Below are 16,371 nucleotides of genomic sequence, written 5' to 3' on the forward strand. Positions count from 1 at the left end.
ACTTTCAGAACTTTGGTACTTGTACACTTAATCCGTTTAATTGGGAAAGGGATTGTTGTTTTGGGGGAAAAAAACAATGTAGGAGTCTAATTTTAATATTCTTTGTCTCTTGCTTAGGACCATCATGGTTAATTCCTTACCCAAATCCAGAAATAATGAGAAACAATGATCCTGGGAAGATTTCCTACTAAACAAAGCCATTAAATGTGAACAATGCTTTTTAAAAGTTTAGAAAAACAGATACTTGATATATACACTTGTTTACTCATTTATTATCAAAAGAATATTAAGTTTTTGTCTATTGACAAAGTGACCTAGCAATTTTACAAAAACCAATAAACATATAGTCCACTATGAAAATACACTATATGGAAAACCCACAGGGAACTTTTGATTTCTGCAGTTGTTAGATGCGTGGGGGGGGGGGGGAATAGATTCCTAGGCCTGTCCTAAGGCTAAGCAATAAACAGCTTAAAACGCAATTTCCCCCCATGCTGGCAGATAGCAACCCACCAAGATAGCAACCCACCACTGAAAGGTGTGTATAAACTGGTATGGCTAAACCAGAACCACGCCCAGAAATGAATGGCACTAGGGGCATACCAAAGTGGGTATGGGGGGTTGTTGGTGTTCTAAGCCCCTTCAGTTCATGTTGGTACCCAGCATTTAAGGCTGAACTGCCCATAACTTCCATGCTGCACTCGAACGCCTTGACAAATTGCAGTCTGTTCATGAGGAACTCAAACCTGGATTATTGCTCGTTGAGCACACTCCCTGGTCTTACATGCAGAGCTGATCATTGGGTGCTGTTTGGTTTAGGAAATCATGGATCTAAATCCACTTGGTTGTGACATCCAAATGTAGATGTTTCAACAAACAGTGTGATTTCTTTCCTAATAACCAGGATTCTAAACCAGGAAGGCTGAGTCAACCTTGAGCCGGCTGCTGGGATTGAACTCCCAGCCTCATGGTCAGAGCTTCAGGCAGCATATCTGCTGCCTTACCACTCTGCGCCACAAGAAGAAAATATCACTGGTATCTTTCCAAGTGGGGAGCCATTTTTCTGACATGATTACACGTTCAACCAAAATTCCCTTTCTTTTTTTAATCAAAATCTGTTCAAGTAAATCAAATGCCTTGACCTAGATGTCCCAGGCTTGCCTGATCTTGTTGGATCTTGGAAGCTTAGCAAGGTCAGTCTTAGTTGGCACTTGAATGAGAAACCACCAAAGGACGTCCAGAGTTGTTATACTGAGGTGGGCAATGACAAACCACCACTGTTTGTCTCCTGCCTTGAAAACTTTATGGGGTCATCATAGGTCAGCTGCAACTTGACAATACTTTCTACACAAGCCAGTAGGGAGCTGGAAAATTCCCCTATAGACCATATACACACTGGGAACTTCACTGCCCCAGCTCCCATGCAGGAGTACAAATCAAGGGTGGATGAGGTGCACCAGGCCAAACGCTCCCCCATGTGGGTGCAGGAAGAGGTGGGGCAACCTGCCACAACTGAAACTCCAGCCTACAGCCCAGCATGAAACCAGTGCATAAACGGACATAGAGAGTTATCCATGTGGTCCCATCACAACAATGTCAAAAATATAATACAGACATCACCCTTTTTAGCTGCAATTGAGCAAATACTTGTGATTGGCAAGTTATAGCAGGGAAATCTTGTCCGTATTGCAAGCGTTCTAAAGTACATCATCATTCTCATGCAAACAATGTAAATAAATGGAGCTCTCAGCCTGCATACGTAGTACATACAGCGTGTATTTAATTAGAGAGCTCCATTTATTTTCTCTTTGCTGGAAAAAGAGGCAGGTTAATGGGAATTGTGCTTACAAGAAGGAAACAAGCACTTTAGCCTGCTACTTATAAAATGGTCTTGTTAAATCATTACATGCCAATGTCACAGACTCTTTTTTTCTCCAACAGCCATTCCCTGACATAATTTTTTAGCACAGGGAGAAGAAACTACACAGGCTCAGTTGAGACACTGTGTGAAACCCTGTTCATGTTGTGAAACTGAGGATCAGCTCGCAGCTAACACTCAAATTCTAATTTACCTTGACAACTACAGGCTGGGATCAAGCTACATATAAATCAGGGTTAAGTCAGAAGGCCTGCACACAAAACTACAGTTAACTGGCTAATAAACCACCATCAAATCCTGCTTTGAGGAATCCTAACTACAATTAGCAGAGTGGCTTGAATACGGACAATTAAATCAATCATAGTTAGAACTAGTGCCTGAACTGAACCATTGGCTGTAGTTCAAAGTTGTAATAGCTATCAGAACAGCAGTACTTTATGGTGGTGAGGTATTTCGTGTCTGTCAGCTTATGATCTTAGCAATGGGTATCACCTGGCAGCTGTAGCAGGAAAGGGCCAAGTAGCATCCATCAGTAAGGCTACAGATTTCCTCCTCTCTCCCCAGCAGTTTATTCTGACTGTGGGGTCATGGGACACCAGAAGGAGTCTCAAAGTGGCTTACATTCACCTTCCCTTTCCTCTCCCCACAACAGACACCCTGTGAGGAAGGTGAGGCTGAGAGAGCCCTGATATCACTTCTTGGTCAAAACAATTTTATCAGTGCCGTGGCGAGCTCAAGGTCATCCAGCTGGTTGCATGTGAGGGAGAGCAGAATCGAACCTGGCTCATCAGATTAGAAGTCCACACTCCTAACCACTACACCAGGTTTTCGTGGGCCTGCATACTTCATAGATAGAAGAAGAGTTGGTTCTTATATGCCGCTTTTCTCTACCCGAAGGAGGCTCAAAGTGGCTTACAGTCGCCTTCCCTTTCCTCACCCCACAGCAGACGCCCTATGGGGTAGGTGAGAATGAGAGAGCCCTGATATTACTGAAGAAGAGTTGGTTCTTATATGCCACTTTTCTGGACCCAAAGGAGTCTCAAAGCGGCTTACAATTGCCTTCCCTTTCCTCTCCCCACAACAGACACCCTGTGAGGTGGGTGAGGCTGAGAGAGCCCTGATATTCCTGCTCGGTCAGAACAGTTTTCTCAGTGCCGTGGTGAGCCCAAGGTCACCCAGCTGGCTGCATGTGGGGGAGTGCAGAATCGAACCTGGCTTGCCAGATTAGAAGTCCGCACTCCTAACCACTACACCAAATTAGCCATTGAAAAATATAGTTGTTGTTTTTACCAGAAGTGACATGGTGCCACATTAAGTTGCTGAGTTATTTTCCTCTCCTGCTGCTACTCAGAGCAGTGGCACGCAATAAGGATGGGTGCAGGGGACCCTTTGCCCCTGCTGGGGAATGGTACCTTTAAGGTGGTGTCACCGGGAGGCCATCAAATCAATTGATGTGCTGTGTGGAAAAGTCTTTTCTTCCGCATCCCAAATCTACTGCCAATTTACAAATACACTAAGGGCCCAGTCCTAAACAGAGCTGAGTCCAAAGCTTTGGAATCAAGGGGCTTAGAATGGTGTAGTTCTCTTTGGGAGTTACTGCACTACAGCAGTGGTTTAACAAGTTATACCCTGCAGTTCATTGATTCCCTCCCTTCCTCCCTCCTTCAGTCCATTCCATAAAAAGCTGCCAAAATGACAAAAAAGTTTAGGAGGGGGAAATGCATAGAATGGGAGCAATGTGGTGACTCTTTTATGACTTTAGCTTCTCATTTTCTTTCTCATAAACTACAGGCATTGGTAAACCTGCTATGGATGCTCGCTATATAGACCATGTTTCGGTTTTTATGTGCAGCCAACTCTCCTTTTTATATCTACTTTGCTATTTCTTTTATTTTGATTGTTTTTCAATATCTGCCTTTTTTAAAAAAAAGCTTTACATGTAGTTCATCACTTGAAGTCCTGAGCTCCTCTGTTGTGAGAACAGCAAATGGCATTTTGGTGCTTCACTCCAAAATATTTAGTAAACAACGTGAAGTCCAGGCAAAAGTTCCAGGATGTAAAGAAAAACAAACACCTGCCCAAGTCCAGTTTGATTTAGGACCTAGGATGATTGGGAATCCTGTAAAAGATTGTAGCAAACGGGTTGAAACTGAAACCAGCCTGCCTCTGCTGATTCACGATATTACAAATACCTGCAAAGCTTCCAGAAAGCAGGTAAAATCTGGAGATCTCCTGGAATGGCAACTGATCTCTAGACTCCCCTACACCCCAGCCCCCCTGACCATGACCTCTTCCTTCCCCTGGAACTCTTTAAACCAGGGGTGGGCAAACTGCGGCCCTCTAGATGCCCATGGACTACAATTCCCATGAGCCCCTGCCAGTGAACGCAACAATGGTAACGCACAGAACTTTCCCGCTAGTGTTGCAGATTGGTTGCAAGAGTGTAGCGCTTTCCGGAGGGTGAATCCACTTTTTGGGATTTCCCTGAAAGCGCTACAACGAAGCGCTTTTTGCGGATCGGTTTCAGGAGTGTTGCAGATTGTCAACGACGTTGTGCATAACAGCAAAACAGTAGCGATTTCAATTTGTAACCATTGTGCTATTTTCAACGAGTGCGGAATGGCCCTAATAGTTACTAATTGAGTGGATGCTCAGTGTGAAGACCTGTTTCACAGCAATTGCATGACTGCTTCATTACGTGCAGTCATGCGCATGCTTGACATGAACTGTTTTCAGATGTCACAAGGATGGGGTAAGATGAGGCAAGGGGAGGCTCTCTGCAAAGAAAGCCTTTTTTAGCTTATGAAAGGGGAAGATGGAGCACAACAAGGAAGGGTGGCAAATGCAGTTTTCAATGGAAAGATCATTTTATTGTCAGTCACTGAAGAATTATATGGGAAGTATAAAGCCATGGAAACAAGGGCGCCTGCCCAGAAAAGCACATGCTTCAGGGGTCTGTAAAATCAACCCCCCTTTGTCCAATCTCCTGGAAATGTAAGATGTTTTTGCAGATTAGAGAGAAGAGTGTGTTCTGTACAAATTCAGTGTCGTTGTTAAAAACAACTACCTCCGACCTTGAATTCATTCTCCATTGAAAACAACAGTTTTGAAATTGGGAGCCCAAAACAAAACACAGATTTCCAAACAAGAGACAAGCATCTTGGCAGGCCAATGATTCTCAAGCATTTTGATCTCAGAGTCTTTCTAGCTTTGGTCACTTTTCCAAGACCCCTTTAATGACAACCATCTCTTTGTCAGGCAAGCACGTAAAATAGTCACAGACCCCTGTAGGTAGGCAGTAGTGCATAAAGATCTGTGGGCAGAGCACACATCCAACCATTCGAGTGGTATGGCTGTGCCTCGACTGTACCAACTCAGACTGCAAATAGGGGCTCGCCTCAATGAAAGCTTTTCCATGCAAAATAAAAACATCTGCTGGAATGTCAGAGACAGGGCTCAGGTAGAATTCTTCTCCTTAGCATTTAATTCTGTCTGTGCAGGGAGGGGGTTTTGTGTGTGTTTTGTATGGAGGTTTAAAATTGGTTTCTGCATTTTTAACCAGTGGCAAAGCACTCAGGGAGGCTGTTCTACTTTCAGATTTATTTGAGCCTTCATTGGCGGTTTCAGGCTGGACACTTTTCCTTTTTTTCAACCAGTAAGTCTGGATTATTGCCAGTCACTTTGGGACCAGAACACAAGTGTTATAATGCCAATTTACAAATCACAAGAATTACAGACCTACTAACCTGCTTAATGTGGCATCTAAACCCTGTTAGTAAACTATAATTATGGGCTGTTTACCTTCAAGCCACAGAAAAAGGCAAGCTTCCAAAGGGGAAAGTTTATAATAAATCAAGGGTTTATTCGATAACATCTTCTAGCTCTATATCTAGTGCATTTTTATTTCACCGTTTCTCCAAGCTGCTCAGGTTGGCATATATTATTTTTCCTTCCCCATTTCATCTTCACAAGTCACAGCACTATGAGATAGATTACACTGAGGATGTTACTGTTGGGAAACCATCAGAGAGCGTCTAAGACCTGGATCTCTTAGTTTCTCTAACTACTAGAGAACTCAACCTTTCCCCCACACTCAGTTTCTCTCTTCTAGACTGCCATTCAGTGGTTCTTTCATCCTCCAAGATCCCAGCAGTTTTGCCAGGAAATTTAGACTGAAGAGGCAGCAGGAAAGGTAGGGAGAAGGTTCTCAACTCCTTCCAGCAGCTTGCCCCAATGTGGGTAGGCAAACAATTTTTTTGAACTTCCTAGAAATGAGTGCTGCTGCAGGGGCCAGTCCAAAGCCAAGAAACACAGCAAAAGAGTGTTTTCACTCACTCCTGGTGTGAGTCAACACCCCTACATCAGCCATTCTCCACAGGGGTCATATGCCCCCTGGGGGACCCTGGCACATCTGAAGGGGGCCGCAAACTGAGAAATATGAGAAGGGGAGCCCAAAGGGTTTAGGAGGGGCCTGATACTAAACCAATGAAATATACTTTTTGATACATTTGATGTCATTAATTGCTAGAAAGGTCAACCTTTTTCAATGGAATGAAAAAGTAATAATGTAATCCATTCCTTTGTCTGAGCTTGAATTAAAACATTCAAGGAAAAAAAAATATGAAAGCATATGCTACTTTTGGTCAAATGTCCTAGAAATCTAGTTAACTCTAGCTTAGGCCTTTTTTAGCCTTGCTCAATGTGCAAGTAGTCAGTCTACTGTAGGGGGCCCTGGAACCTGAAAAGGGCCATAGCCAAAACAAAACAAACAATGTTGAGAAGGATTGCTTTACATGACCTGCCCAGAAATCTCATAGCCACAGAATCTTCTAGATCTTTAGAGGTTTTGTATCCAAGACGCGGCCTGGATTTCTCTTTGAATTTCAACTGAACTCCAGACTACAAAGATCAGACCTCCTAGGGGAAATTATAGCATTGGAGGGTAGATTCAGTGGTATCAGAGCCCTGCTGAGCCCCCTGCCCCTTGCCACCCACAAATCTCCAGGAATTCCCCAAGTCAGAGCTGTCAGTCCTACTGACACACTGGACACTGGATGGATAAAGAACTATTATAGGTTTGCCAACTCCTGGTTGGGAATTATTTGGAGATTTGGGATGGAATATTGGGAATTCAACTCTAGAGTAAATCCTGTTTACCCAAGTAATCATGTGTAGAGTTTGGCCTTATTTTCGTACAGACTTCTTGTGTTGGCAGGAGCACGTGCAGCCTACATGATACTCTACAACACCTCCCATGCAAGAACAGGGTGGATCTGGGATATGCATCTATGTAATCTCAATGCCTGAGAGAGCTGAAAAGATGTGCAAAACTGAAGGACTGACTTTTATAACTAGTCCTTTGAGCCTCAGAATGTGACTGAAAAGTGCTTTCCCCATTGATATGGAAACAAAGGCCTTTCTCAAGGGAGAACCAGAGCGTGTAGCTTTTCCCATGACAGATTGAGAAACGGAGGCTGCAAGGACCCTTGGCCTCCTTCGGGGAGTGTCAGCAATGCCCCTCTGAATTGTTCCAGATTCTTTGAGACAAGGTGGTCATCCTCTCAGTGAAAAGCTCTATAAAGTACATTTTCGATTTCATGGCATTATAAAATAAATGGTTTTAAGTGCAACAATAGCAGAATGTGGGGGAAGTGACAGGAATACACAGTGGCTTGACAGTTCCGCAACAGAAAGAAACTTCTCAATGAGAAAACATCAGCAAAGCAAGGGGGCAAGAAATAAGGGGCGGTCAAGAGATTGACAGAGACTTCTGCTTATGTCAAGATTTCACCATGGCCCTGAGTCCAAAACTAGGGGCTTTTTGCACGCCTTCAAAATCGCACAATGGTTGCCAATTGAAAACGCTACTGATTTGCTGTTTTGCACAACGTCGTTGACAATCTGCCACACACCTGAAACCAATCTGCAAAAAGCGCTTCCTTGTAGCGCTTTCAGGGAAATCCCCAAAAGTGGATTCACCCTCCGGAAAGCGATACACTCCTGCAACCAATCTGCAACACTAGCGAAAAAGACCTGTGCGTTAACATTGTTGCGGTTTCTACAAAGTCCCTCCCCCTGGCTCTCTTCTCTGATCTTCCGGCGAAGCGATCGCCATTTTTTTTTTCTCCAAGCGAGCGGAGATAAACGCACCAGCGAGCCTCTTTCAGTTTAGAGGCTTCCCCGGCTTCAGTCCCTCCCCTTCAGTCAGTAAGCACAAAGAACAGAGAAGCCCGTTTGCTGATGTATTTTCCCTTTATTTTTTACACATTCATTCAGCCAAAAATCGGGCCCGTGAGAGGGGGGGGATTTTTTTTTTCACTCGGAGGGAGCGTGGCAACGATCAAACGACAGCTCAAACACACCAGGCAGCTGGATGGGTCTCTCCTTGCAACGAATTAACACAGATTCGTTGCAATGGGTCTGTTTTTTTTAAAAAAACCTTTCTTAAAGGGAAAGGGACTGTTTGGGAGCATGCTAACGGCTGCCCATTGGCTGCTTGACGGCCAGGGGCGGGACGAGCTCGGCAATAGCGCTTCCTTTCTAGCGATTTCTGCCGAGACCAGAAGCCTGTGGGAAACGCTACAAAACGCAACTGGATTCCACTACAAAGGCAGGTATGCATAACGACGAATTCCACTATTTTAAATGGCAATTTTTCATTCAGTGACCAATTTGCTACAAAGATCCCGGTGCGTAAAGCCCCTTAATTGCAACAAAGCTCTGGTTGTACATCAGACCTGTGGAATACGCCTCTGTTTCTACTGATACTACAAATGTCCTCAGGAAATGGTCCCTTCCTACTTTACTTGCCAAATTGCTATAGAAGAAGAAGAGTTGGTTCTTATATGCCACTTTTCTCTCCCTGAAGGTCTCAAAGCAGCTTACAATCACCTTCCCTTTCCTCTCCTGCCAACAGACACCCTGTGAAGGAGGTGAGGCTGAGAGAGCCCTGATATTACTGCTCGGTCAGAATAGCTTTATCAGTGCTGTGGCGAGCCCAAGGTCACCCAGATGGCTGCATGTGGAAGAGGAGGAGCAGGGAATCAAACCTGGCTCACCAGATTAGAAGTCCGCACTCCTAACCAAGCTGAAGTCCCCTGCAAAATGAAGACTTCTGAGGCCTTCCTTCACAGAAGCACAATTGTTACAAGAAGGAGAGGGGAATACACCCACCCACAAGGCAGCTGGCACGTTTCCAGCAGCAATGGAAGGAGAGGAACTGAATGAATAGAATTCCACTAGCACAGTGCAAAGTCCAGACATTGACCAAGCAGGAACATTTTAGGAGTCCAGAGCCTCCTCCCACCTCACCCCAGAGATGCTTGGAATCAGAAATGTTGAATGTGCCTTCCAAACAAGTGAGAATGTTGAGACAGCACGCACATTTAATCCATCGGTAACAATCAAACTGAGCATCTTGATTAACTTGATTTGCCTCGGCTGCCTCTTGTCTGACAAACAAAAGCAAAGAACCATCTTGATTGTATAATTGAATATTGCTCTCTCAAGATTCAAGAGTATTTTTTTAAAAAAGATTGCAAGTTCTGGTGTGCCGATGGCAACATGAGTGGTGGAAAATAACAAGAAGGGTTCCCTGCTTCCTTACAGGGCTGTTAGAGAGGCAGCTTCTCCTCTTAGAATATCGTTTCTAAACCGGGTAACATCTGCATCTTGTACCTTGCAAACTACATGCAATAATCTTGTTTACTAATTTAGAAGCACAACCTTCAGCTCTTTAAAATGTTGGCAGAGTTTAAATATGCAAAGGAGCACAACACCAGCGGCTTAAAGAATAAGTAGCTTTATTGAGCATTGAAAGAAATTTGCATAGAGAAAGAGCCCCAGGAGTCTAATTAAACTGTCATTCTTCATCCAAAGGCAAGAAGGGAGGAGGTATGCTCAAAGGAGCAGGAAGTCTCCAACTGATTCAATCAGGACACAGGTGGAGATTATTTGGAAAGTACTACAAAGTTCTTATTCTAAATATATATCTCTAAATCCACATCTCCTCTGCTGACCCTTGTAAAATATTCTTCATATGCTGTTGAGTCATGCCCGCTACAGATCTTGCATTTTCCAACATGTTTGCTGAGCAGATAAAATGTTGCGTGGAAAAGGTGCCATATGGTAGCATCCAACAGGGAAACAAAAACATGAAGCAGTCCTGTTTTGAGCCATACCACTGGTCTGTCCAGGACAGTATAGTCTGTTCTGATTGGCAGTAGCTCTGCAAGGTCTGAGGGATATTGGTTGACATTGCCTACTCTCTGGTCCTTTTAAATGCAGGTTGAGCTTGGGGCTTCTTCATGCAAAGCAGGGTCTCTACCACTGAGCTGTAGCGCCTTACTTTAGTTGCCTTATCTGAGGCAGAGCATTGATAAATATCATGGAATCATAGAGTTGGGAGGAGCAAGACACGCCATTTAGTCCAACCCCCTGCTCAATGCAGGATCAGCTTAAAGTATCCATGATAAGCATCTGTCCACCTGCTGCTTAAAGAACCCAAAGAGAGAAAGCTCAACACCTCCTTAGGCAGCCTATTTCACTGCTGAACTATTTCAGCTGTGAAAAAAAAAATTCTCTGACAACCAGCCATTAAGGTTCTACTTGTAGCTGAAACCCATTACTGCTGGTCCTGTCCTCTGCTGCCAACTGGAACCATTCCCTGCCATCCTCCAAGTGACAGCCTTTAGACATAGACATATCTTTATTACAGTCATAGACCAGGAAAGTAAAAATTAGCAATTTCACAGTTACAGCCTTTGAAATACTTAAAGACAGCAATCATGTCCCATTTCAACCTCTTCTTCTCTAGGCTGAATATCGCCATGTCCCCTCAGCTTTCCCACATAGGGGTTGACCCCATATCATCCTTGTCACTCTCCTCAGCACCCTCTCAGTGTTGTCTGCATCCTTTCTGAAGTGAGGCCTCCAGATGTAAACACACTACTCCAGGGGCAATCTGACCAGTGTGGTATATCATCCTCTGTGATCAGCAGAGGCAGAGGTCCTTCAGATCACCAACATTTTACTGGAAATGCCAGGGATTGAACCTGGGACTGCCTAAAAAAAAAAAAAGCAGATGTCCATTCCCATGAAGTCGCAGGAATGTATTCTTACTTCTAAAAAAGGTATATAGAAGACCATTGTACTACACATTTATCTTTGATATCTGGCTGGATGAAAGCTTCTGGTTTACTATGTGCTGTAGAAATAAAACTCACGTAGACAGGCACTGGCATTTGACTCAGCATGAAAAACTTCCCAGTAACTTGCATCATGTTCCCCAAGTCCAATCAGACTTCAACTGAGTCATATGCAAGAGCATAACTGTTGTCATACCTTAAGGCAGGGGTAGTCAACCTGTGGTCCTCCAGATGTTCATGGACTACCATTCCCGTGAGCCCCTGCCAGCAAACGCTGGCAGGGGCTCACGGGAATGGTAGTCCATGAACATCTGGAGGACCACAGGTTGACTACCCCTGCCTTAAGGCATACATAGTAACAACATCTAATATCAGTTTCAAGAGCTCCAGCACAGCTTCCCCTGTGTAGCAAGCACTTATGCACACTCAGTTGTCTGTTGTACCCCACACATTCTCCCAAGGGATGCATAGATAATCATACTAACGTGTAAGGTAGTATAGACCCTGTCAGTTGATTTGGAAGTGATTTTGCTTAGGGCTAATCCTGCGTTGAGCAGGGGGTTGGACTAGATGGCCTGTATGGCCCCTTCCAACTCTATGATTCTATGATTCTATGCATGAGTGATGTAACTGCGACACTGATATTATTTAAACAGGAGGACTGGCCTACCATTCATAGCCAGTCTTTCCACCTCTGCATCTAAAACACAGAGCTGACTAAAGGGGCATGTTTGGAAATTCCCATTGATTCATCTTATTTCCCAGTTGGAGGTGCTTGACCTAGAACCAAGATCAGATGGATGAATTTACTGAATATGTCTTCTGTTCTTTGTAGGCAAGTCCCAAGGACAGCAATAGAATTGGCAGGCAAGCGGTAAAGCGTTCCCATTTAAAACTCTGATAGGCTTTATGTAAAGATAGCAATAGCAATGTATAAACGCTATTCTAAAGCGCTGAAGGGCATATTGAAATTATGCTAGTTTTCACCAACCAATAAATAAAGCCTAAGTTTGGGGTTTTTTAATGTACCTGCTGCCATAATGGTAAGGCAATGAAAGATGGAGCAGGGATAAGCTCTTATATAATGCAGGCCAAGGCTCATGGGCTATTAGCTTCTTGCACGGTCCTTTGTCACGCAAACTATCTTCCTATTTGGGTTTTATTGGATGCTGTTACTTCCTCATGACAAAATACAGTTATTTCCCCATAAACATTTTAGAAGCTTTCAGCATGTTGTCTCCAGCTGCAGGCAAATACAGAAAAAAAATTTGTTCAGGCAGCTTGTAAAGATCTTGGCTTTGGCCTAAATTGTTAGGACAGAGATCATTTTAATTCCAGCTGTACCTCCTAGAAGTCGGAGCCCAGAACAGGAAGGAGTAAAAAAAAAAAAATGCTTACAGGGAGTGAAAAATGCTTATAATAATGCCTGGCTTAGGTAGATAAGACATACCTGTAACCTGATGCTGAAGGTCAGTTTGAAGTACAATGAGGAAGACATTTCACATCAGAGAATTCTCAGACTCGGCCACAGGGAATTCCCCTAAGCGCCAAATGCATTAAACTTAAACAGCTTACTTAAGGTTGTGTGCTGAATCATATATAATCTTCATCCTAGGTGCATTCAGGAGGAGTTGCGGTAGCATCAGTGTCCCCCAAAGCATTGCCCATTGGCACTATGGCATCTGCTCACTTATTCCTTCCCCAAAGCAAAAATGCAGCCTGGCTTTCCTCCACTTCACTAGGCTGCCCAATTGCTCAGGCCCAGTGGGAAATCTCCAGCCCCAATCTTCCATTTTGTAGAAATTGAGGAGCGGTGATGCTGTAAGAATTTCCCCTAGTAGCTATGGTCTTTAGCACAGAGACTAGGAGAAATGCCTAGAACATCACCTGGAAGTGTTATCACATCATTCCCAACTTTACCCTCTTCTATCTCCAGCCTCCCAATCAGACTCACACTTCAGTGGAGCAGGATGTGCTTCCTAAGAGTCCAGGAGGCATCTGTAGGCAGCACCAATGCTGAAATATCTGCCTCCATCACAGCAGCATGCTTCACTTAGAACCTGCAAATGTGTTATGATTGGACCCAGCCCTCACGGCAACCATTTTGTGAGTGGTTCCTTACCCATGTCAGCCATATTCCTGCAGAGCCCACCATCAGTTCTCAAAATTTCAGCAGTGCCCACAGGTTCAACAAGGCTGGGGAGCCCTGCCTTAACTGAACAGCAGAGCATGTCCTCGGCACTTTCACTTTAAAGGGGGATGGGTCAATCTTAAAGGACATCAGGTGGCTAAGTAGACTGGCAAAGTAGAGAAACAAGGAACATTCTAGTAGTTTGGTGATGTTAAACCAGCACCTGAGGTCCATTTAGGCTGACTTTCCCCACTCCTCTTCCTACTGCTATTTAGTGTGGGCGGGGTCAGAGCTGTGAGTCATAAGCCAATGCAGAGGAACCAATGAGCTCTTGGTTCTTCAGCTCACAGCCTGGGGCCTGAGATGTCAGGCAGGTGAGTCCTGGTTATTGTGTGAGCGTATATATTCTTGCTGACAAGTATGGCAACTGTTTTGGGTTGTAAAAAATCTCTAAGGTCAGTAAATAGGTTCAGGCTATAGCGAACCTCAGGGGAGGGTGGTATATTAATATAATAAATGAAAAAGTACTAGTTGATTGATAATTAAATGAGGCTCTATAACCAAAAGGAGAATTTGCCATGAGTTGATTGAACCCATCTCTTTGGAAATTTTTAAACAGAGGCTGGATAGCCATCTGATGGAGAGGCTGATTCTATGAAAGCTTAAGGGGGTGGCAGGTTTATTTATTATTTATGTATTTAGATTATTTAGGTTACAGTGGATGAGCTATAGGGTTGTGAGTGTCCTGCATATAGTGCAGGGGGTTGGACTAGATGACCCATGAGGTCCCTTCTGAATATTATTCTATGATTCTATAAGGAGTTTGGGCTGGATGGGCTCTTCTCTACCTGTATGGGCTGGAAAAGAGCAGGTTTCCAGTCACTGGAAGTTCTTATGATCATGTATTTGTCACATGAACAAGATTATGGATAAATTTGCAATTATGGACTAAAAAATAAGATACAACTCCAGGTTGGTTAGAAACCTCTAGAGTATACTGAAGGGTTTCAGCAGCTCACCCTAATAAGCCAATAAAAGCCAAAAGAGAGACTATAATTTAGGGATAAAAGATGAGTAACATTTTAAAAAGACATTACATGGTGTAGCAGTTAGAGGAGAGGATTGGGCTTTGAGAGTCCTGGGTTCAAATCCCTGCTCTGCCATAGAACCTTGATAGGTAAACATGGACAAGTCATAGACTCTCAGCCTAACCTCCCTCATAACAGTCATTGTGTGGACAAAATGAAGAAGCTTGTGAACCATTTAAATCCCTATTGGGTATAAATGAAGTAAATAAAATATGTATGTTCCTAGCTGTCTATTCTATTTTACTTTACTTTTGTTCTTCTCCCTTTCTAAGATCGTTCTTGAACTCCTTCTGGACTAATTGTTGGACATACAGCTAGAACGAACCAATTCATTCTATTTGTATTTTTCTTAAAATCTTGGAAACTGGTAGGATTCTAGTCTTACTTCAGACAGTGTTTGTACTGTAGTACTATTGATATCTGAAATGTTGATTGGGCATTTTTGCTAGATTTTTGCTATGTTCAATAACAACTATATTACTGAATCAGCATTGAAGCTTCAAATCCTTATGTCTTTTGGAAGAAAATAACTAACTTCTGTATCTGATTTTTTTAAAATGTATTTTCTCTCAGTGCAAAGTTGAAGTTTACCCAAGCTTTTATAGCTTGGAATAGAACTGAAAATTACAGTTGCTAACAATAGGATAACGGGCTGGCTATATTTACTCTCACTCTAGAATGGTAAACTGTAGACCCCGGGGCCATGCCTGGCTTCCAAAGCTATTCTATCTGGCCTTGCTAAATTTTAATTAAGATGTAGCAAAAATTGTTTTTTTTTTCACCCATTAATTTGGATTTACAGTATTTGCTGACGTATAAGACTACTTTCCCCCCTGAAAAACATGCCTCCAAGTGGGGGGGTCGTCCTATACGCCGGGTGCACTTCAGTTGGGATAGACATAGCTGTCCGTAGTGGCTTCCCGATGCCCGCCCACCTCATTCTACATACCATCCAGTATTGCGTGGTATCCAGGGCAGCGGGTCATCTGCGTGGCTGTGGCGAGCATCAGCAGCCTTTTCGGCATGACCGGCCTGTTCTGCTGGGCGGGAAGCAGCGGCGCTCCGGCCCGCCCCTTGTCTACGCAGAGCTCGCACATGCGCACTTGCGCACTAGTGCCAGTCACAGGGAGATGCAGGGGCGGGCCAGAGGCCCTGCATTCACGCTGCAGCCGTACAATGGTGACAGTGACAGGTACCATAATGTAATGTAACAAACTATATTTTGAGTGGAAATGTTGGGGGGTCGTCTTATACGCCGGCAAATACGGTAGTTCTCATTTTATATTATTTATTTTTTCATTTGTTAACTTGGATTTTGTATGTATGTGACATGTGTGTAATGCATAAATGCATATCACTGTATACAGATGTGTTCTGTAGCCACAAAGCACTTGAGTTAGCTAGAAGTATCTTATCTCAGGGTTAGATTATATAACAAAATACACTTTGATCCTCTGATAGTTGGTGAACAGAGCATCCTTGGCCCCCTTCGCTGTAGAGCAGATGCTATGACTAACATATCTGGATCAGAGCAAGTGGTCTCATGAGCCTTAGCAGAGCACAATTGCCTTTCTGGTGCTGTGTTGCACAGTTCTCCAACTCGAGAGTGAATAAAATGTAAAATTTGCTGCCAGAGGATGTAGTGATAGCCCACAGAAATAAACAGCTTTAACAGGAGATTAGATAGATTAATGGAGAGTAGGACTAGTGGCTACTCATCATGGTGACTGAGGGAAACCTCCACATTCAGAGGCACTAAACCTCTGAATCCTAGATCTGGGAGGCAACATCAAGGCCTTTATGCCCAGTTGTTGGCCCTCCAGAGGAACTGGTTGACCTCTATGTAAGACAGGATGCAGGGCTAGAAGGGCCACTGGCTGGTTATCAGGGTTCTTGTCATCCTATGAAGGACGTGGCCTCTATGCCCTGTTGTTGGCCTTCCAGAGGAACTAGCTGGCTACTGTGTGAGACAGAATCCTGGACTAGATGGAGCATTGATCAGATCCAGCAGGGCTCTTTTTATGTTCTGGGAGAAAAAATTTCAAGGATTGAGGGCAGAGACTTCTGCACACAGAAGTGGCCCATCTCACACTTGATTGATAGTAGCCCACCCACTGCTCTAAGTAT

At 43.8% G+C, this 16,371-nt stretch overlaps 1 long non-coding RNA gene across 2 annotated transcripts in view; it reads right to left on the reverse strand.

The window, feature by feature from the left end:
• LOC143819907 (uncharacterized) overlaps positions 1-13,267 on the reverse strand; it is a 71,171-nt gene extending 57,904 nt beyond the window's left edge. The window contains exon 1 of one of the 2 annotated variants that reach the window (XR_013225144.1): positions 13,148-13,267. This is a non-coding gene — a long non-coding RNA (uncharacterized LOC143819907). Of the gene's footprint in view, positions 1-12,979; positions 13,025-13,147 lie in introns of those variants that run through there. The other variant, XR_013225145.1, reaches the window with a different exon arrangement.
• Between the last annotated feature and the right edge of the window lie 3,104 nt (positions 13,268-16,371).

This window comes from Paroedura picta, chromosome 10 (assembly GCF_049243985.1).
Source record: "Paroedura picta isolate Pp20150507F chromosome 10, Ppicta_v3.0, whole genome shotgun sequence".
Classification (NCBI taxonomy): domain Eukaryota; kingdom Metazoa; phylum Chordata; class Lepidosauria; order Squamata; family Gekkonidae; genus Paroedura; species Paroedura picta.